Genomic DNA, 21,295 nt, shown 5'->3' with positions numbered 1-21,295 from the left:
GTCTCCAAACTCCTCCCTGGCTGCGGCCATCTCACACCCCCTTCCTGGTCCCATCCCTTTGCCCACCCTGCCCTCCCTCTTGGCCAAATCCCCTCCGCTGCGGTTGCATTTGCAGCCTTGGCACCGCTGCGTCCGGGCCCCCAGGTGGGGGTCGGCCCCCACGCCTGGCCCTACAGCGAGCGTCCCCGGTCCTGGAGATGCAGCGGGCTGGGGACGAGGGGATGGTGCCACCTGGGGACGCTGTCCCCATCTCCCATGTGCTCTCCCCGCTCCATCAGCTACCCTGCACCACCTTCGCTCCTGGGGGACACCCCAGCCCCGCACCCCCAAATCTGGGGGATTTAGGGCTGTGCTGTGGCGCCTACCTCAAGTACAGAAGACCTGTAATGCCACCCATTCCTTGGGGACCTCCTGCTCCATGTCACCACCTCCTATGTCCCCCCTGAGGAGCATGACTCTATAGCCCTACGTGTCCTCTCCTCCCCGGGGTGGCCCTGCAAGACCAGCCCTCGCCCAGCTGCAGGGTGCCCTTGTCCCTCCATCCCCTCTCGTGGGTCCCCTCTGATCTAGCCGGCTGCAGGTGACATTTCCTGCCCGAGCGGCACGTTGGTGCTTTTATCTCCCTCAATACCGAGCGTGCTTGGCACGGCACCCAGGTGGCCCTCGGCGGACGGGGAAGGCTGGGGCGGCTTGTTTTGTGGCTACGTTTCCAGCCCAGCCTTATCAGGGCTGCTGTGTGCTTTCCACGGCGGGGATTTACATTGGCCGGACTCCAGCCCCGCCAGCGGCACCGGTGGACCTGTCCCGGTGGGCCGGCAGCTTCCTGCCATTACGTGGCTGCAAACGCTCCCCAACGGTCCGTGGAAGCCGCCGCCGGGATGCTGCCGGATCTGTGACTTCCCAGGCTTTAGCTTGGGGCTGTGGTCAGCCTCGGCGCTCTGTCTAGTTGTTGCTGCTGAATTGCATGTGGCCGGGGACATACCCAAACCAGTTGGGCTTACTGGTCTGTGCAGGCACCCAGTTCGTGCTGCGCACGCGGGAGTCGCAGCCTGGGCAGCCCCTGCCTCGAAATGCTGCGGGAGCGGCTTAAATCAGTGCAGTTAGCAGCACTGAGCAGAATTAGTGTGGGTGCGCGCTGGGGGGACAAGCAGCTCTGAAACACCTCCTTCTTCTGGTGCTCTCCAGCCTTTAGCATCCAGCAAAGATGCCAGCCAAGTCCTTAAGGCAAAGAGGACAAGAGCCCTTCAGACAAAGGGCGTCCTTCCCAGGCGATGCCCTTCTGCTCAGCCACAGCCACCAGCGAAGAAATCTCTAAATCCGTCCATTCACAGAATGGGAGCGTCGCTGCCAGCCGCTTCCAGCTCTCCATCACCCTCTTGTCCCAGCTCCGCTTCCCCATCGGGCTCCCCCGCGCGCCGCCCTCCGCAGCCGAGAAGAGACTTGGGGTCTACGGCATCCGACTCGCTTTTGACATTTCGAACAAAGATGAAAAAGGCCGTGTGTCTCGGCACACAGAGCACCCTTCTCCGCGCGGCGCCCCAGGAGCAGGCAGGTCCCCGGCTGCCGGGGGTCTGGCGACGGGGTCAGGGAGCCGCAGTGGGAACTTCCCCGCGGGAGCCGCATAGATCTCCTATTGAAACCCGGCAGAAAGCCTTTCTGTGCGGCCGCCTGGCAATGGCACATCTGTTCCCAGCGCACAATCGTGCTATTGAGGCCGCAGCGGCAGCGCGGGGCCAACAATATGGTGTTTCCCACTCCTTCCCCTCCGTGGGCTGCTTCGGAGCTGCGGGAGCCTTCCCAGAGCCCGAGTGCTCATCCCGGGACCACTTTGGTCATTGCTTTCCGCTCTCTAATCTCAATCGGGAACTTCTCACCTTCCCAGCCCAACTGCGGGACAGAAGCAGGTTTCCCAAGTATTGCACCGTTGCAGCCGCCTCGGAAGGCTGCTGCTTTGCTAACCCATTTTGGGTGACAAAAGGCGTTTGCTTTGCGGGACCCCAGGTGTCCTGGACTCCGCGGTGAGGACGAGTGTCCCAGTGCCAGCACACAACATCTGTTTTATTTGTGCAGCCCAGGAGGCTTTCATCGAAGCGGGCAAAGTGCAGGCGTATGCGCTGCCCCTGTGATCTGTTTGGAGGACACAGGCAGCCCCCAGCGTATTTGCCCTCAGCAGGCAGAATGAACCCAAATGGGCCTGAGCTCCTGAGGGTCATTTCTGGCCTCGGGGCTGGGTGACCCGGCTTTGCTGGCTGGGCTTTGTGCTGGGCCTGGGCTCTGGCTCATCGGCCCCTGCAGTTTGTACCTGGGCGATTGCAGAGCCTCCGCTCTCAGCTCTCCTCTCCACCACGCTGTGTCGCTGTGCAAAGCTGGGAGATGCCATCTCCTCCGCACACACAGGCGGTCCTGGGCCCCTGCAGCTATTAGCTGTGCAGGGATGTGGCACATCCCGGGAGGAGAGATGCAGGTCTCCCCGTCCCAGGTTTCTGGCAGCAGGAGCTAAAACGTGGCTGGTCTACAGGTGATTTTTCTGCAGGTGATGCACAGTTAAGCTAGGACCTCTTTGATCCAGGACACTGTGAACATCTGTGGTTTATACAGGTTCAAAAATTACTTGACAACTCCATGGGAGATGTGTCCACCGATCTGACTGCTGGAAGGGGTCACTCCCAGGTCTCTGGATTGTCATGTTTTCCTTGCTCTGTGCTTGCCCTGTTCCTATGCAGTTCCATATATATTTGGGCCAGCAAGAGGTTCTGGAAGGAGATGGCCTGCTGGGTGCTATCAGAGGAGGAGAGAGCAGGCGGATGTGGTGGGGGTGCTGAGCAGAAGATAAGGTGCAGGGAGCACAGTGGAGCGGCCCTGGACCCACCTGCACGGCTAGCAGGAGCGTGGGGACACGTGACAGCCCTGCGGTGACTGCAGGGACAACCGGAGCTGCCAGGCGTGCAGGACCCGTGTCCCTCCTCCTTGAGGAGCAGGACGAGAGGGGCAGCGTGGCCTGGCCCCGCAGGCGCAGGACAGGACGTGAGTCAGGGCTGCGCGGGGGCACCCACACCGGTGACGGCACCCGAGGGCTGCCAGGCGGAGCGCCCGTGGGTGGCAGAGGTGCTGGGCTGGCCCTGCCCAGGCGCTCCCTGAGCTGGTCCGGGGTGGCTCGAACCGCTCCAGCAGCGCAGCTTTGCCAGCCCTGGTTGGTTGGCCGGGATGGGTTAGACATTAACCCAGCAGGGTGAGGAGAAGGGGAGGCCGAATCCAGGAGGGGGGGGTTGGAAGAGCCCCACAGGAGCCAGCGGGTCAGGACCCCGGGGCGTCCTCCGCGGTGAGCAAGCCCCCACGGAGCCCCACTGATGCTGGGAGGAGCTGCCCTCCAGGGACACGGCTCCCTGCCGAGCGCTGAGATGAAGTTATGGTGTCTCCTGCGGGTTTTTTCCAGGAGCCTGAGAGGGGAATGTGATCTAGACTAAATTGGGATGATGTGGGTGCAGGTGCTGGGTGGGGGGCGGCGTGCTGAGGGGTGCCCAGCTGTGGGCAGCAGGCTCGTCAAGGGGTTCGTTAGCAAGCTGAGCAACGGGCGCCAGAGCACCAAGCTGAAGCTGAGTCTGCAGGAAGGGGTGGGGAGCACGTAACCGAGAAGCAAGCTGCAAAATCGATGTCGCTTCGGGGAGGTGGAGAGCAGGAGCCTTGCTGAGCGCAGGAACGGTCGCCGGTGCAGACGCAGCCTGGGGAGGGCCCATCCGGCCCCGCTCTGAGCGGGACGGCAACGCCGCGAGGCGGCGAAGGTCTGAGCGCTGCAGCCGGTGCGCAGGACCAGGCTGCTCCTCAGGCTCCGCACCAGCCTTGGCCACTTTGGAAAGCTCCGGCCCAGCTGGAGGAGAGCGGAGATGGCGGTGAGAACGAGCAGCAGATTAGAAAACAGGGCACGTGAGGAAAGGGTGAAGGAGCTGGATTTGGGGGTTAGAGATAAGAGGTTTCGGTGTTGATAGCAAGGTAAGAAAAGAGCAAGAGAGCAGCTTGCAAGCCCATAAAAGGCTGCAGCAAAGAGGGAAAGAGCTGTTCTCCGTGGCGAGGTCAGCGGGGCCACGAAAGCGTGGGATCCAGCTGCGTCAGGAGAGATTTAAGGGCAAAATGTCAGGCACAGCTTTAATTGCGAGGACGCTGGGGCCCGGCTTATCCCGGGGGGACGGGGATGGTCGCGGTGGAGGCTTTGGGAGAAGGTCGGAGCAGCCAGCGGGAGCAGCGGCCGCGGCGGCCGGGAGAGGGCGACGCCGGCCCGGGAACCGCCGCTGCTCGGGGCCGGGGCACCCAACCCGGGGTAGATGGGGTGGGACGGGTGCCTGCGGTAGGTACCTGTGGTGAGCCCTTGGGAGGGGTTATTGGGGTGGGTGCCCTGGATAGGTACTGAGGTTTGGTGCCTGGGCTGGGTCCCTGGGATGGGAGGGGAGGTGGGTGCCAGGGGCAGGTGGCTGAGGGAGGCACACGGACCCACCAGGAGGTGAGGGCAGGACCAGCCAGCACCCTGGGAACCAAATGCGCTTTTGGATGATGTTTGCAGAGGGTGCAAGAAACTCCGGGATGGTTTTCCATGAATGATGAAAAACAGCCCCGAAAGCCTCTGCTGGAAGTGGTCCTCCTCTGAATGGGCTGGTTGGGCAGTGCCGCTGAGAGGGGCTGGGGCTGGGTGGGACCGTCCTTCTCTCAAGGGCTCCCCTTCAAACCGGGAGCCTTTTGAAGGATGGGCAGATTTCCTGTGAGGCGCCTGTCCCACCACTATCTGTGAGGAAAGAGCTGTCACCAACGTCAGTCCAGCATGTTGTTACCGGGAAGCCCCCAGAGAAAAGGTGCTGAGAAAATATTTCCCAAATAACATTTTCAGGTCCTCCTCGAGGGTGAGGAAAGGTTTCAAACACGAGGTTTTGCAAGCAAATCCCTGGAGATGGTCAGTCGTGTGCCCATTTTAAGTCTGGCCATGGTGGGGCTGGGAGCCGCAGGATATGCCGGGAGCGAGGAGGGTTGGAGAGGGACATGCACACGCGACAGTGCAGCTCACGTCCCTTTGCACGTGGTGGGACGATGACAGGAGGGGTGAGAGGCCATATAGACTAGGATAGAGCAAAGAGGCTTTTTGGCCCCCAACCATGAGCGGTCCATAGGCATCTCTTCCCCATGGGGTGACCGCCAAATTGGGCTCGTCCTGGGGCCCTGGGGATGCTCCACCACCAAAACCACTTCAGCCTCTCCAGCAGACGGATGGCAGCGTTATATCTTTAACGCTGGCTTTTGCAGGGGGTTCCTGCCGTGCCGGTTTGCTCCCCCGTGGATGAGGCCCAGCGTGGTGGAGGGGACGGCTGGGGACAGGGACGTGCGGCAGCCCTTGGGGAAAGCAAACCTGGCGCACTCTGAGCTCTGCCGCAGAGCGCGGGGCACCGGGGCCGCTGGCCATCAATCATTTAGAGCTGTTAATTTTTAATGCGCAAAAGTCGCTTTAAGTGAGGGGTCCGGCCCGGAGCAGCGCTGATGATTAATTCAGAGCGTGATGCAGGAGCGCAGAGAGCCGAGCCGGGCTGCAGCCTGCGCCGGGGGTCCCGCTGCAGCGCTGCGGTCGCCCGAGCTCTGTTCCCGTGCTGGGGCAGACGGGGATCCGCCTGCGTGTCCGCGCGCACGGATGCCCTCCTGGCCTTGCATCCTTTTTGGAACAAAGAGGAAGAGGCCACGGAGCGAGGAGGGAGGCTGCAATGGGACAGGCCTTCCCACGTGGCCGTTGTCATATGTCACTGTCACACTGCAAGCCCCAGTGGGGCCCCAGGTAAGTGATGCTGTGGCGGCAAATACTGTTGTCCTCCCTGGACCGGCCAAGGCAGGGCTGATATTCCTGTTGGAGCAGCAGAGGGGTCTTGGTTGTCCCCTCTGGGGTGTCGTGGCCGAGAGGCCCCAGCAGGACTGGGGTTATGAGGACAGGAGCTGTTCCTTGCTTCAGGCACTGCAGCTGTTGGTGTCTGACCCCAGGACGTCTGGCAGCTCCTCCATGCTGACGTCTCCTCTGATCCTGCGGGGCTGGGCCAGGCTGGGGAGAGCACCCCACTTCCAGCCCGTAGCTGTGTGCCAGCAACTGCATGAGCAGAGACTTTTATAAGCGATGAAACCATCAGGCGAAACTCACTTCTCGTGGAGCTGCAGCTCCCTGTCCCCTTCCTCCCCGCGAGAAGAGCACAAACCGACCTCAGAAAGGACGAGCCAAAACAAGAGGCCGTCAGTGGGGCATGAGTGGACGAGCGAATAATCCACAAATCCTTTAGCAGCAAGGCAGGGAGGAAAAGCACACAGAGATAACCGAGGTGATTCAGGGCGTTTTGCTCCAGCCTTTGCTCATACCGGCAGCGACTGGGGAGACGACATGGTTCGCACCAGTAAGCAAGATGAGCTCATCGGCTGGGCCGGGGAAAACAGGGTGGAGAGCACGTAGCCCGAGATATGGTCAAGTCAGCCAGGCTTTCTTGAAGAGCCGGACTTTTGGCTCAACCCCAGTGGCAGAGTGAAGGGCTGGAGGATGCAGGAGGCAGGGACGTGGGAGGGCAGGAGAAGGACTAGCCCGCTCGGCTCGACTCAGTTCCCAAAGGAAAATGGGGACGGAGAGTCAAAGCTGTTACTGCGAGGACCGAGGCGCTAAGGAGGCGGTGAGCCTCGGGGGTCTGCTAAAAGCCCCGGCCGCTCTGCGGACGGCGCTGCTCGCGCCCTGGCCGCGGTGCGACGCTGGGGCTAGACTGCCGCAGCAGTCAGACACTGTCTGCAAAAGCAGCGCTACTGATCATCCAGCAAGTCGAGCCTGATGGGAGAAGATTAAGGTGAGCCCAACCCAGCTGACCTGCTTAAACTGAGACACCACCCTCAGGAGCTCTGCCCAAGGAGAGTGATTTGTTGTCCTGTGGACATCCCCGTGAGCTCCACCAGAAACCCTCCCTTCTTAACCATGCTAACCGGCTGGTTTTAACAACCAGCTGTGGATCCCTGCAGCACAGGACTGTCCTCAGGCAGCTGTACCAGTGCAAGGACATGCATTTTTCTGGTGCTAAAATGCAGCTGCCACATTTCAGAAGTAAATGGAGAAGGTGTTCCCTCAACTGTGAAGGTGTTATTCCCTTTGGGGCTGATAATTGCATTTCTCCAACGGTTTCTTGAACCTCCAGGCTTTAAACCAAGTGTTTGAAGAGCTCTGTTCATCATTCTTGCCTTCACGTTCAAAGGCAATTAATCTGGGGGATGTGTCATTTCAGGGGTTGCCATGGGATCTACCCTACAGGGAACCATCATAGACATTTTCAGCTTTGAACAACTTCACTTCTTGGTACTGAGTGCTGGAAACAGAACAGTAAGGGACTTTCCTATTTTAGCAGAATACTTCAAGAAATTAAACACCTTGTTGTCTCAAGATGCCCCATCTGCCAGTGTTTCCATGTGTCCCTTGGCTTATGATCTGGTTGTGAGCTCTACTGAGGCTGTACAACCTCAGCGCAGGGATTGAAGGCCCCGCACATGGGTTTGCTGGAGACCTGGTGACAATAGCAATGACAATAATCAATGCAATTTTGGGAAACACGATGGCAATGAAATGAGTTAAAAAAACAGCGAAGTTCTGCTTTAACTGTAAGGTCTTTGCGACTTGAATCCCTTTTAGTGTCTGCTCACAAAACACTCTCCCTCCTTATCTTTGCCAGCACCGCTGTCCCTGGATGGACAGAGCAGATGGGTGGGGTGACCTGTGCGCGCAGCGGTGCTGGTGATCTCCACCGAAGTGCAGACTTAAAGTGCAGACTTTATGGCCAACACCTCTGCGCCCTGCAAAACTGGGCGCCGTTCAGCCTGGAAGGCAGAGGTGGGCGACGCAGGGCTGGCAGCTCTAGCAGCTGCACGTGATGCCTCTGCTCTGCCCACGTCGCTCCAGCGGGCGCAGCGATCGGGGGAATCAGCTGTCCAGAGGGACATGCAAGATTGCAGCACAGTCCTGCCGGTCCCCATCAGGTTTCAGGATGCTTCCGCCTCCCAGTGCCCCCGTTGGAGTCACGGCCTCTCCGGGCTGAATGTGGACCTGTCCTGTGTGTGCTGGAAGTCCTCAGCTGGCCCAGGAGGAAACCTGCTGCTCTGCAGAAATGCAGAGCAATAAAGTGGATTTTCAAGTCCCCAAACTGCACAGGAGGCACAGAGGAAACAGTGATAATGGAAGGGCTCCACTCTGGGAAGAGAGGTTTAAATAATTAAGAGAAATAGTGAGGTGGAAACGAATGTGCAGAGGGTTTGGGGCTCCCTGGAAGGAAGCAGAGATGAAAGGAACGGCCTTGCTACAATATTCATAAAGCTCTAAAGGCAAAGGCAGAAGTGCCCTGAAGAAGGTTTACTGCATGAGCTGTTCTCTGGAGACCCTGTGTGCAGCTCCGGGAGGTTGGGGCTGCCTGCACAGGCGTGGGAGGATGTGCCTGGGCCCCGGGGTGCTTTTTATGTTTTATGGGGCGGCCGTGGGCCTCGTGGCTTTCTGTTAATGGTGCTGTGTCCAGGAGGACGCCTCAATTCAGCCCAGCCCCAGCTGTGCAGGGGGCTTGCTGCAGAGCCCTCTGGAATGCTCTGGGATCGCTCTTGTGGCTGCTGGGAATGACGCCAAGGCGTCCTGACTGCTGCTGCTGGCAGCAGGAACCAGCCCTGGGCAAGACATCGCTGGGCTGCACGAGGAATGCCGGCGCCCTTTGCCCCCCTGTGCAATCCCCCGGGATCCGGGTCATTGCAGCCCCACGCAGGCAGACGCAGTTCCTGGGCAGTCGGGGCTGTTTCTTGGGAGATCTGGCTTCATTTTAACATTCTCCACTTTGGACTTTCCGTTAATATAGTGCAGAGACCTGGGGCACTTTCCACCTCCAGTGCATCCCTGAGTGCTTGTAGCCTGTGCTGGTTTGGGCTGCTTGTCTCATCCCGGGTAGGAAGAGAGCCCTGTTCCCGTATGTCCCCCCTTCCTGACACCCATGAGGGAAGGGTGTCTCCTAGGGAAGGAATTGGCTCCAAGCTGAGCTTTCTACATGACTCCTCCGTAAGAGCGGGGAAATGCTGCAAAGACTCTTGTCAGTCAATCTGTCCAGGGAAGATCCCTTTGCAAGTCCTTACACCTGAGGTGGGCACCATGAATCTGGAATTGCTCCCAACATCTAGTACCCCACTGACCGCTGCCCCGGGGAAAACATGTTTGGAGGATGTTACTGCTGGAGGCGGACTGCCCCGATGCATCCTCCATCTGAACCTGATGCATCCAGTGTCCTTAGGCCTGGCCACATGGCTGATCGCCCTGAGGAGAAGCACAGAAACTCCGATGAAATCAGTTTTGCCACTGATCTTCATTGCCTCCAGCCAAACCAGGTTTCCCAGGTAGCTCCACACCGCAGGCTCCGTTGATGCTCCAGGCAGCATGGACAAAACTCCCAGAATTTGCTGCTTTCCTCGCTCAGAAACAGAGGTGGCAGTTTGTGCAAACCACAACCAGCTGATATCTCCTGCATTTTTTCTCTCCATGTGTTCCTCATTTTTGGGTGGACTTGGTTGGCATTCAGGAGAGCCGCAAACATCTGGAACATCTTTTAGAAAGAAGAACCTAATATGCCTTGCCTTTTCCGGCTGCTAACTTGCTAGGGACCCCAAGCCTCGGCTCGCAAGGGATTTCCATTCCCAGCATTGACACGGGCCGCTGAGCCAGCGAACTGCCCAGGCAGTGCTACAGCCCCTTCCCGCATTTCCCCGCTGCCTCTGCATCTCTTCCAGCACGCGGCTTCCCGGTTCGGCGTCTGCAGATCTTCCTCCAAGCGGGATGCGGTAGGCTCTAGTCTAGCAGCGCGTTTAAGCGTGTGCTTAATTTTGAGCGTGTGAGTAATCACTGCTCTCCAAAGCGCTGACACCGGTGCACGGCTTTACCAGAGCCGGGCTGGGCCCCGAGGCTGCTGCTGCCTCTTTGCCCTGCGCCCTCGCGGGCTCCGATAAATGCCGTTGTGAAACGCACGCTCGTTTGGAGCCGCTCTTTTCTGCGGAAATCTAAGCAAGCTGCTGCCTTTTTCCCCCGGTGGGCAGAGGAGGGGGTTTTCCTGGTTGGAGATGCCTGCAGATGTTTACTGCTGTGTTAATGCGAAGCCTGGCGTGCTTCGCTGCGGCCGCCGGCACAGGCAGCCTCCTCCTCCTCCTCCTCCTCCTCGGGAGCGCGGGTCGCTGCTCGCTCGCCTTCCGCCGAGCTCTCGTCGCGGCAGCCATCGTCTTGCTCGGCCCCGGCTACCCGACGTGGTGAAAAAGACCCGTCGCATCATTTAGCCGCCGCTCCGGTTGCAAAATCCCATGGGGTTTCCGCAGGAAACAAAAGGCAGAGCCCCGCAGACGGGCCGTCGGCAAAGGCGCCCCGGCTCGCCGGTGGTGTGAGACGCAGATCCGACGAAGCGCAGCGCCGTGCCGTGCCGTGCCGCGCGCCCGAGCGAGCGTGCGACGCCCTCGCAGCCGGCTCTCCCCCGGCTCGGAGAAACGCCGGGACGGGAGGATTCGAAGCCGGCTTGCGGCCCGATGGGGAGACGCCGGCTCGCCGAGAGGGAGCAACCGGGCTGCTGTGCGCGTACGCGACCTCCCCTAATGCACGGCAGGGCGGTGGCCCCCCCCGGCGCCGCACGCCAGGACCCGCAGCCTTCGGCCTCGGGGGCTGCTCAGCGCAGCAGCGGCTTTGCGATATGATTTTTTTAAGCTCCCCGGGTTGCTGAGCTCCGTCGCCATGGTTACTAACGGGGTCGGGCTGCTAACGAGGTTTCCGGGTGCTTGTTCACCTTCCTCCCACCGTGACCCGGCTGCCGCCACCTCTCCCCGTCTGTCCCCGAGCCCTCGGGGACCCGGAGAGCCAGGGCCACCGTGGCTGGGCGAGGGCAGCCTGGGTTTCCATCAGCATGCAGCAGGGAGCCCTGGACAACCTCCTTCTCCTCCTCCTCTTCCTCCACCTCTCTGCCCAGAGCTGGTGGGGTGATGCCAACGGCACTAGGACCGTTGTCACACCGGGGGACAGAGGGACATTTTGCATTTGCCCGCCTCGCGCACCCCTTTGACCCGCCACGCTCTCCGGGGCGCATCCAGCGCAGCCCCCCCCAAATTCACACCTTTCTCTAGACCTGGACCCCATGACTCCCCCCCCCAGACCTTGCAGACGACTCCCACGGAGGCAGTTCACACCCCAGCCCGGGGAAGGGGGCTGAGGACACCCCCAGCCCGCACCGTCCCTACCCCGCTGCCCTCGCCCAGAGCCCCCTTTCTGCCCCCCCTGCCAAGGCAAAGCCCCGGGGGCCGGGGATCCTGCGCCTCGCCGGCTAGGAAATCCTGCCAGCTGCCTCCTGCCAGCTGCCTCCTGCCAGCTCTCTGCTAGCTGGCACAGCATCAACGGTGGCTGCAAAGCGTCCCGCGCGCTGCTAACAGCCTTCAGATGGGGAGCGCAAAGTCTTCCCCTCCATTCGAAGCGGAAGGCCAGCGTTTCTTCGCGGTTTTATTGCTCTTTATGTCGGTTTTTCGCAGCAGTCCCTCTGCCTTCTAGCTCCGCTAATGCCGACCTGGGATACTGGGATCTGCACCCAGGGCGAAGCCCCAGCCGCAGCGCAGGGACCGCGGCGATGGAGAGCGGGCAACGCGCAGAGCCTGCAGCCTAGCGGGAAATGGCCTCGGAGTGCTTCGTAATGAAGCGAGGGAATCGTGTCAGCCTATTTATAGGAGTTTCTCGCAGTGAAAGCGTTGCCCCTGCTCCTCGGAAGGGGTGATGGCCTTGCTGTAGGGGCGCAGCCGAACGCGGGACATTTAAGGGGGCATCAGGGCTGTCACCAAAGCCAGTGCCCATGCTGGAAAAGCCCTCCCTGCCGCTCCGGCCGCAGCCCCAGCAAACGCTTTGTGCACGGAGCATCGATCGAGCCGGGCAGCGAGAGACCTGGCTGCTTGCAGCGTCTCCCCCACCAGCCATCGCCCTGCCTTATCCAGGGTGGGCAGAGCTGTGTCCCTGCCGCCCCAGGGCTGGGAGGGTCCTGGGCTGTGCTGTGCGATGCTGATGCCGATGGTGATGCCGCGGTGCTCAGGACCACGGTGGCATGGGGGTTGCACAGACGCTGCTCTGCACCGGAGCGCGTCTGGCCAGGGGTCTCTGCAGCGAGGGGAGCGAAGGGTGGGGATGCAAAAGCTGCTTAAAGGATTTGAATTCTTAATCCCCGCTAGAAATTAATGTCCAAATCCCTGGAGTGGTGGCAAATCCCACCCCAGAACTTCATTTTTCTTAAAACAAAGAAGAGCAAAAGCTGCGAGCGTGCGGGCGCTGGCAGGCGCGGGAGCTGGGCTGGCGTTTGTGCCCAGAGCTGCTCACCAGCCCAGGTGCCCTTCGGGAGAGTCAGTCTTATTTTCCCTTTGGACACTGGGACCCACTCAAGCCGGCTGAGTATTTTGAGGCTTTTGGAGGGGAGAGATGTGTCTAGGTGCCAGGGTGCCTCCCAGCAGAGTGGCCAAGGCGTGCTGCAAGAGGGGTGAGTCCCGGGTGGGCTTTGGGCCAGGCTGTGGGGTCAGCAGGGTAGATGGCATCTCCAGCGGCTTGTTTTGGTCCTTCCAGCTGGTCCCAGTGAGGAGTGGTGCTGCTCCACAGGACTGTGCTGGATTCACGGCCTCTCCAGTGGTTTCCCCCACACCCGAGCATCACCCAGGATCTCCCAGACCGATGTCCAGCACAGGGATGTCTCTCCTGAGTGGGGCTGCTCTGGGCGCCTCACTCATTGCAGGATGGAGGCAACCGAGCTCTGACTTGACAAGATGAATTTTGACAGGAAGATGAAGCTCCTTTTCCACTTGGGAGAAAGAGGAAAGGGAGGAGCAGCACGTGGTGGAGATGGAGCATCCTGGCTGCTTGTTTCCAGCTGTGGGGGAGCAGCCACGGCCGCGACTGCTTTTTGCATGTCACCTCTCCAGCTTGGGGATGCCTCTGTCCAGCTGCTCCCGGCCCGTCCCTGGAGCTGCGCTAGGGCCCTTGCGGTCCACTGGGGTAGGGAGGTCCCTCTGGGATGTATTCATGCGATGCACTGGGAGAAATGTCTGAGCTGAGCCCCGTGGTCGGCAGGGAGAGGAGACAAGCAGGAGCCTTTCCCCGGGGTGAGTGCGAGAGGGAGCGTCCCACAGTCCTGCTGCCTCTGCCCGCCGAGGACACAGGCCACGAGGCTGGAGAACACTTGCAGATAGGTGCTCAGCATGCAGGAAAAGCCAAAATTCGTGATATACGCACACCTCGGCTCTGTCCCCCAGGAACCAACACCGGGACTCGGTCATGAGTGTCTCAGCGCGTGGCAGTTCTCACACAATAAGGGTATAAAGTTTCTTCCCTGAAAGCCAGAAGTGTGTGTGCAAAGCACGTTGTATTCCTCCTCACCCCACCGTAATCTCATTTCCTACCTGGGGTGGCCACCAAGGGGACACAGCTTGGGCCCTTGCCCAAGTGCAATCTTATCCCTCTCCGGCCTGCACGTTAGCGACTTCCTCAGCACCCTCCTCCCAGGCGCTTGGGAAAATACTTTCCTCTTCTTTCTGCTCTTGAAAGCGGCTGAGCAGCCGTTCTGCGGGAATCCCTGCAGATTGCACTGCTTCTAAAGCAATTCCCGTCTGACTTAGCAAAGGGCTAAGTTAATTTTACACATGACTGACTTTCACACCGTCAATAAAAGGCAGCCTCCTTCTCGATGAGTTGTGCATATGACATATAATTTGATTATTTGTTGAATGAGTGAGAACAGGCAGCACAGAAACTGCGTTTGATTCCCTAACCATTGGAAAAGGACTACAGACTTCTCATTGTAGAAGTAAATTGAAAAGTGAATTTTCTCCCTATACAGATATGACTAAATAAATATATCCGCGGGGAGGTGTGAACTGCCAATATTGAATTTGGTTGTTTCTTTACGCTGAGATTCATCAACAAGGATCACTGCTCATGTTGAAGGTGAAGAAAAAGTCTGGGTAGGAAATAGTCTTAAAATCTGGCTCTGCACGGCCTTTCCTTTGCATTTCTGCCTCTTGCTGGACTTCATGAGAAGCATCTTGTCTGGCTGCATTTCTGCTGCACAGGTGGTGGGATGCAGAGCACCCAGTTGCAGACCAAGCGATGAGCGGTGACTCTAACAGGACTGGGACAAACCCTGTGCACACTGGGCCAAATTCAGGCTGCGCTTTACCTTTCCTGCTCTTCATCTCCGATGGAAACCCCTGACCTGGGGCCAAGGAGATTCATGAGACCACCTCAGGCGGCTCCTGGGATGCGAGAGGTTGCGGGAGCTCCTGCTTGGAGGAGGACAGAGCTGCGCAACCTTCGCACGACATGGGACCCCGCACCGTACGGCCACTAACAGCAGCAAAACGCTCAAAGCAATGGTCCTCGATCCTGCCCCGCTGATCTTCTCCCTTTGCACGTTAAGGCAATACGTGCGTTTCCCTGCACCTCTGAGAAAAGCTCCTGGGGGAATCCTGCTAGAGGAACCGAGCGTCGTTTTCACACCTCGCGGTTATCCTGCTGCGGACATTTGCAGACGCGCACAGGCCCGTGCCGGATCGCCTCCGGCAGGGTGGGCAGCAGCACGTCCCGACACGCATCGAGGAATGGAGACAGCACCAGCTGCGCGAGCGGGGGGCAGCGAGGAGGAGATGGGGACCTGGGGGGGACGTGGCGGCTCTGAGGCTCGGGAGCAACCCGTGCCGATCCGGAGCTCCCGGAGCTGTCGGACCATGCGAACCGGGCGCCGTGCATCCCGCGGGCAGGCAGAAAGGGAAGGAGCTGAAACGAAGCTGCGAACGGGTTCATCGCAGCCCCGCAGGATATCTCCGTTCATCGGAGCAGGAGCAGCCCCAACGCTAGGTCGGGGTGGTGGCGGCTTTGGGCAGCCAGGTTTCGGGACCCCCCAAGGGAAGGACTGAGATGGCCACGGCTCTGGAGACCTGTCCCACCTCCAGGGACGGTGCTTTTCCTTGGGTCCCACCTGAACCTCTCACGCTGCAAACGGTGCCTGCTGCCCCTCGCTGTGTCGTCCGGTGGGAGTTTGTCTCCATCATCTGTAGGCTGGGACTAAATCCCCCCTTTGCATCCTCTTTGTATTTTGTCCCAAGCCTTGTGAAACTTGGGCTTTCACTGTCCCCGCATCCCTGGGACGAGGGGCAAAATTCTCTGCTGTAGCATTTCTTTAAGTGATTTTGGGGGTCTTTTGCAAAGAAAGGCTTTAAAATATCCACTCCACAGGGTCAGACTGAAACTGCCCCTTAGATTCTCTGACACAGTTCAAAAACAGTGAACATTTTTAATTTCCATGTAAAACAAAGTCTTAAAATTTTCTGACAGACTGAAAGGCTTCTCTTCCCAGCAGAGTAAGGCAAGGTTTCCTACCCGCATGAAAGGCCGCCTTTAAAATACAGAACAGGAGGAATTTCTAAACAGGAAATAGTCTGGATTTGCCAAATTTGATTTAACAAACGCCGAAGCCATTAGTTCTTTTCAGAACTGGGGGAGGGCTGCTGATCCTCCTGAGAAATTCGGTCCCAAGCGACCCCACTTCAGAACTAGCTCAGTGGCCCCAGCTCTGCTAAAACTGCGGTCCAAAAACCTTCTCCGGCAGTGCCCCGTGGCCAGGCTGCCCCTGGCACCCAGAAGAAGCCCCGAGCACCCCGCACGGCCCCCCATCAGCCTCACGGGTGCTTGGCACTGAGCCCTGCGGAGCAGCTCCGGTGCTTTCTGCATCTGCCCCTACCCGAAGCAGTGGTCTGGGTGCCGTCAGCGATGCTGGTGGGAGCAGGCAGATTCATCCGGAGGCCACATCCCGCCGGAGAAGAGCTGCAGGCCATCGGGGCAGCCGCAGCCGCTGCTCCGTAACTCGCAGGAGAGCCTTGCAGGCGCGTGCCGGCAGCGGGCTGGTGTCCTCCTTGCCACCTCTGGGAGCTGGTGCTCGCCTGGCCTCGGCTCGGAGCAGGTGGCATCAAAATTGAGTGATGGGCAGAAAGCCTCAGGATGCCAAATGGAGTCTGTCGGATGGGCTCCTCCTTCCCTCCTGTTTTCTGAGCCTTTCGAGAGATGCCAGCTCAATTTTAGAGGCTTTTTCCTTCCCCTGTGAGGACTCAGGGTAACCTTGCCTCCAACGAGGGCGAAGTTTTCCTGCCCCAAGGGTCTGGGCATGGAAAATGTCCATGCATGCTGGTGAGACGCAGCGTGTGAGCAGGGCCCCGAAGGATGTGCTGTCAGGGCAGGCTGATCCAGCAGAGAGGCTTTGAAGTGGGAATTTGGGACGTTTGCTTTTGCAAACCGAGTGTTGCATGGGAAATGGCTTTTAACCTTTGTCTCAGTTCAGATGCAGAGCAGGGCGCCCTCACCCCGGCGTCGGTCGCGTGTCGGTCCTGGGTCCCGCTAGCAGACAGTCCCCAGACCTTGGCAGCTCCCAAGTTTTGATATAATTTACTTGCACGGCTGGTAATTGTAACGAACATCATCACCGCGAGGGCGTGCAGAGAGAGCCAGGCACCGTCAGCCGGAATGACATTTTAATTCAGGTTAATTAAAAGGTTCAGGCAAGAACAAACAAGAAGACAGTCTCCTTGAATCAGGCTGTGTGCAAACTGAACCCAAACTGACAGCCGCCTCTGGGAGATGGCCAGACCCTGGGCGCTAAAGCAGAGCGCAGGGGGAAACACTCTGCTTGCACTTGCACGGGGCACAAAACCGAGCTGTTGTGTGCGGGTATTTGGAGTTTCACCCAGAGACCCCAAGAGATCAGGGAGCAAAGGCCCCGGTTCTTCTCAGGACCTGGCGGGTGCCCAAACCACTGAGCCAGGGAAGCGTTTCTTGCACCAAATGGCCTGAAACGAGAACGAAGTCTGCAGGCAGCTGTGGTCCCTTGGGGTTAGGGCAGGTCTGAGCGAGGTGCACCCCGGCTGCTCAGTCCTTTGCGGGTGCCTGGGCAGCCGGGTGCCCTCCACGCTCCGCTGCCTCACTCCCGTTAACGCATCCGGGCTGGGAGGGATGTGCCTGGGCTGAACCCAGTCTGACGCACTCGTCCCACACCGACAGCACTGTGGATTTGCACTGCGCTGAGGAAGCCCTAAATTGTCCATTTGGGGTTGAGTCAAACTCAAACATTCCCACAGCCCCAGCACCAGCAGCGCTGGACCCGGCTTCCTGCCGGGAGTGGGGTTGGGGCTGGATCCCGGCTCGCAGGCGGCTCTGCCATCCTCGCCCCAACACCCAGAGCCGGTCAGGTAGGTCAGGGCTGTGCTGTGGCATCGGCGACCCCTTTCCATGGGCACCCAGCAGGATTCAAACCCAGCTCACGCTGCTCCTCGCACGGGACGGCGGCTCGTGCGATGGGCCCGCGATGCCAGATCCACCAGCACGTGGTGCCGTCGTCCCCAGCGCGGCGAGTCGTCCCAGGTCGGCAGAGCGTGGCTGCATGCAGCGAAGGGCTTGGCCCCAAATCTTTAACGAGGCGTGATGTTTATTTGCTCAGATGTGATGGCAGCTGGAGTTCAGGACCGGACAGGCTTTTCAGGCTGCGATAACCTCCAGAGAGCTCGGCTTTCTGCATGCCAAACTCCCAGCGTTTGCTTCGACAGGGTCATCCCGCGTGTGCAGGGCCAGTTTGTGCGAACCTGCCTGTTTGGCCACCTGCCTCCACACACTGCAGGCGTCAGAGAAATCCTGGATGAAACCAGACTTCTGACCACTCTGGGATGGGGCTAACAGGCTTTCGGGCAAACCCTGAACCCGTCCTGGAGCAACACGAGCCAGCGTCCGAGCAGGGTTTTCTTGTGATGCAGCGTGCAGGGTCTGCCCTGGGTTGGACGGAGAACGATGCTCAAAATCCGCACTACACCTTTTGCCTCTCTAATAGTAACTCTGCGGCTGAGAGAAATCAAAAAAACCTTTATTTCTGTTACGCTGCTTTGGGTGTTGGCTGTGAGTGCTGTTGGCAAGTGGGTTCTGGCCATGCACCCGTCCCTCCACTCCTCCCTCCATCCCCAGGTCCACTCACCCACCCCCGTGTCGGTCCCCGCAGCATGGCACCAGTTACAGAGGGTCACACTGACCCCAAAGTCTTGGCTACCTGGGATGCAGTCAGCCTTGGCTGGCCTCGGAGGGTGCACGCATGGAGCGTGAGTTGTTTCCTGTTTTCACTGCAGAATCCTGCTTCTGAGGGATGCGTTCATGAAATATAAATGAACGACCTGCTTTACGTGGGCAGAGCCTGGAGATGAATGGAGGGACGGCGCAGGCGAAGGCACACAGCCTTTCATATTGCATCTGCAATTAATAAAATATGATTTTAAAACAGGAGCTGGGAGCCAGGAGCCCTAAACGCCCCAGTGCCTGTCAGAACTCGCTCACAGCACTGTGTCCTCATCATTTACCAGCACAGACAGGCACCGTCTCGAGCCCCACAGCCACCCAGGGCCACTATAGGAGAAAGTCTGTCACAAGGGATAGGGGTGTCACCAGGGGACAGCGGACATTGGGGTACAGGTGACACGAAAGTGAGTTTGACAATGGGTTTCTTGAAGCTCTTGCTACTCAGTTCCTCCTGGGCTGATGGTGGGTGGTGACGGGTGGTGATGGGTGGTGATGGGGCAGCTGATGGGTCGTAAGGGCTGCTGATGGGTGGTGATGGGGCAGCTGATGCATGGCAATGGGTGGCGATGGGTGGTGTAGCTCTGGGAGGGGACAGTGTGAACACAGGGCTGTGGCAGTTCACAGAGGGACAAGCCCAGCTTCAGCAGGGCAGGAGCAAACAACTCCAATTACTTCTATTACCAGTTACCAAGCAGCTCTGGACTGGTTTGGCTGCCAGGGCAATGGCAAGGTCCATCAACGTGGACAGACATCTGTCCCCTGCGTGGGTGCTTGGTTGCACAGCACCCTTCAAAGCTGCCGTGGAGATGGCTCTCCGTGGCCATCGTGCCGGGAGGGCTGGTGGCATGCCCAGGTCTTGTGAGCCAGGGGAGCAGGGCCATGGTTCCCCATTACAGCCTCTGTCTCCCCACGGCTGGGGAGAGCCCCGCACCCCTGGAAGGCTGCACCCCTGGGGGGGCATCCAGCGACCATCTCTGAGATCCCTTCCTGCCCCATGGCACCGTGATGAAGCAGAAATCAGGATTTCAAAACGAGTAAGTAAGTGTCTCATTTTGGGAGCTGGTCCTTGCACCACCCCATTGTTTTCTCCAGCACCAACCGGCCTGGGCTCAGGTGGTATTAGAGGAACTAAGCAATGATGTCTTCTACCCAAAGGCTATTGGAGCCGGTGCCCATACACACAAGGAAATGCTTCTGGCAAAGCAGGATATTTTAACAGCAGCTCTTCAGCATAGAGCCTTGTCTGGGGATCAAGCTCTCCATAGGCTTTTTGGGCCATTTCTGTAAGTGCTGTCCCACCTGGGGCTGGTTTCTTGAACTGGGGCTGCAGGATGACCCTAAAGTATGATAAGACTTCCCAAATTTGGGGCAGAAAGGAGGGAAGAGGGACGATAGGGCACCTGTGGGTGGCTAGATCTGGATGGAAACTTCTTTTCATAACTGTTCCTGGATGGAAAGTTCAGTTTCCGCAACATCAGCATCCTCTTGCAGGGAAAACGAACCAGAACATTTCATTTTGAGTGAGCTGACGCTCAAGTGCTGTGCCTGTGAGGCAACGGGTGCTGGGCTGAGGCTCAGGCAGGGGAAGGGGAAGTGCTTGTACCCGAGCAAGGGACAGGGCTGAGCTGAGTTAGGGCAAGATCAGCGACTTATCGCGGGAGAGGTGCATACGAGTGTGAATCCTGAAGCGACAGCACGTAGGCATCACAGGCCTTGCATATGACAGGCTTTTTGTTAAAAACAATGATGTTGCAAGGAAAGGCTTTAAACTTCGGTTGGGAAAGACAGGCAGCCCGGGGTGAGGGCAGCTGGGCCCCAGGGGAGAGGAATAACCTTTATCAAGTTAAAACAGCTTGGAAGAGCAAAGCCCGAGGTCGGCAAGGCAGGAAAGGTCCATCCTGGAGCCAAGGGTCCAAGGCAGATCCGACACATCTCCGTCCTTTGCTGAGCGACTGGGATGGTGTGGGGCTGCCAGGGGTCCAGGAGATGAGGCGCAGCTACGGGGCAGGTTGCCCAAAAAAGCAGGGCAGGCAGTCACAGGGCTGCAGGCAGGGTGCAGGGTGGCTGCAGGCAGGGTGCAGGGGGGACAAGCAGGGTGCAGGGATTTACGGACAGGGTGCAGGGGGTACGGGCAGGGTGCAAGGGGGTGCAAGCAGGGTGCAGGAGGCACCAAGAAGGTGCAGAGCTCATGGACAGGGTGCAAGGGGGCTGCAGGCAGATGTGCAGGGGGGTGAACAGGGTGCAGGCGTTTACGGACAGGGTGCAGGGGGTACGGGCAGGGTGCAAGGGGGTGCAAGCAGGGTGCAGGAGGCACCAAGAAGGTGCAGAGCTCATGGACAGGGTGCAAGGGGGCTGCAGGCAGATGTGCAGGGGGGTGAACAGGGTGCAGGCGTTTACGGACAGGGTGCAGGGGGTACGGGCAGGGTGCAAGGGGGTGCAAGCAGGGTGCAGGAGGCACCAAGAAGGTGCAGAGCTCATGGACAGGGTGCAAGGGGGCTGCAGGCAGATGTGCAGGGGGGTGAACAGGGTGCAGGCGTTTACGGACAGGGTGCAAGGGGGTACGAGCAGGGTGCAGGGTGCAGAGACAAGGTGCAGGGCTGTCCAGGGCTCCCTGCAGCCCGTTCCGTTCATCTTGTTCGGCATCTTTGATTTTGTGGATCTGAATCAGAGACTTCTTCCCCATTGGGAAGAAGTTGGGCCCAGGCTGGGTGTCACGGCTCCTGCTTGCCTGCGCCCGGGCTGAACTTCTCCCTCCCGGCTTCTGCTCCGTTTTCAGCTCTGCTAGAAAACAAACCATTTGGGTTGGTTTTTTTTTTTTTTCCTTTCTTTCCTAAATTAGTCCCAAGGCCCTGCAGGCAGATAAAGGCAAGTTTATTCCTTTCCTTCTGTTTATGGCTGTGCTGGAACATGCCGCTCCCGCAAATGTTACATCAAGGCAGCGTGGGGAAGGCTCAGCTTCCCGAGCGCGGCTTAACTCTCACCTACATCTGCCGCCTCCGGGCAAACAGCACCGAGTGGGATCATCTCCCAAGAGCTCAGGCTGCTTCGCCCCGTCTGGGAGACCAGCGCGCCGAGGGCTGCGTGTCCAGACACGGCCGCACGTGCCGGACACCGACCAGGGCTCCCGCGAGCTGTCAT

This window comes from Apteryx mantelli, chromosome 30, assembly GCF_036417845.1.
Source record: "Apteryx mantelli isolate bAptMan1 chromosome 30, bAptMan1.hap1, whole genome shotgun sequence".
Lineage (NCBI taxonomy): Eukaryota > Metazoa > Chordata > Aves > Apterygiformes > Apterygidae > Apteryx > Apteryx mantelli.
Note: the sequence above shows the minus strand (reverse complement) of the source record.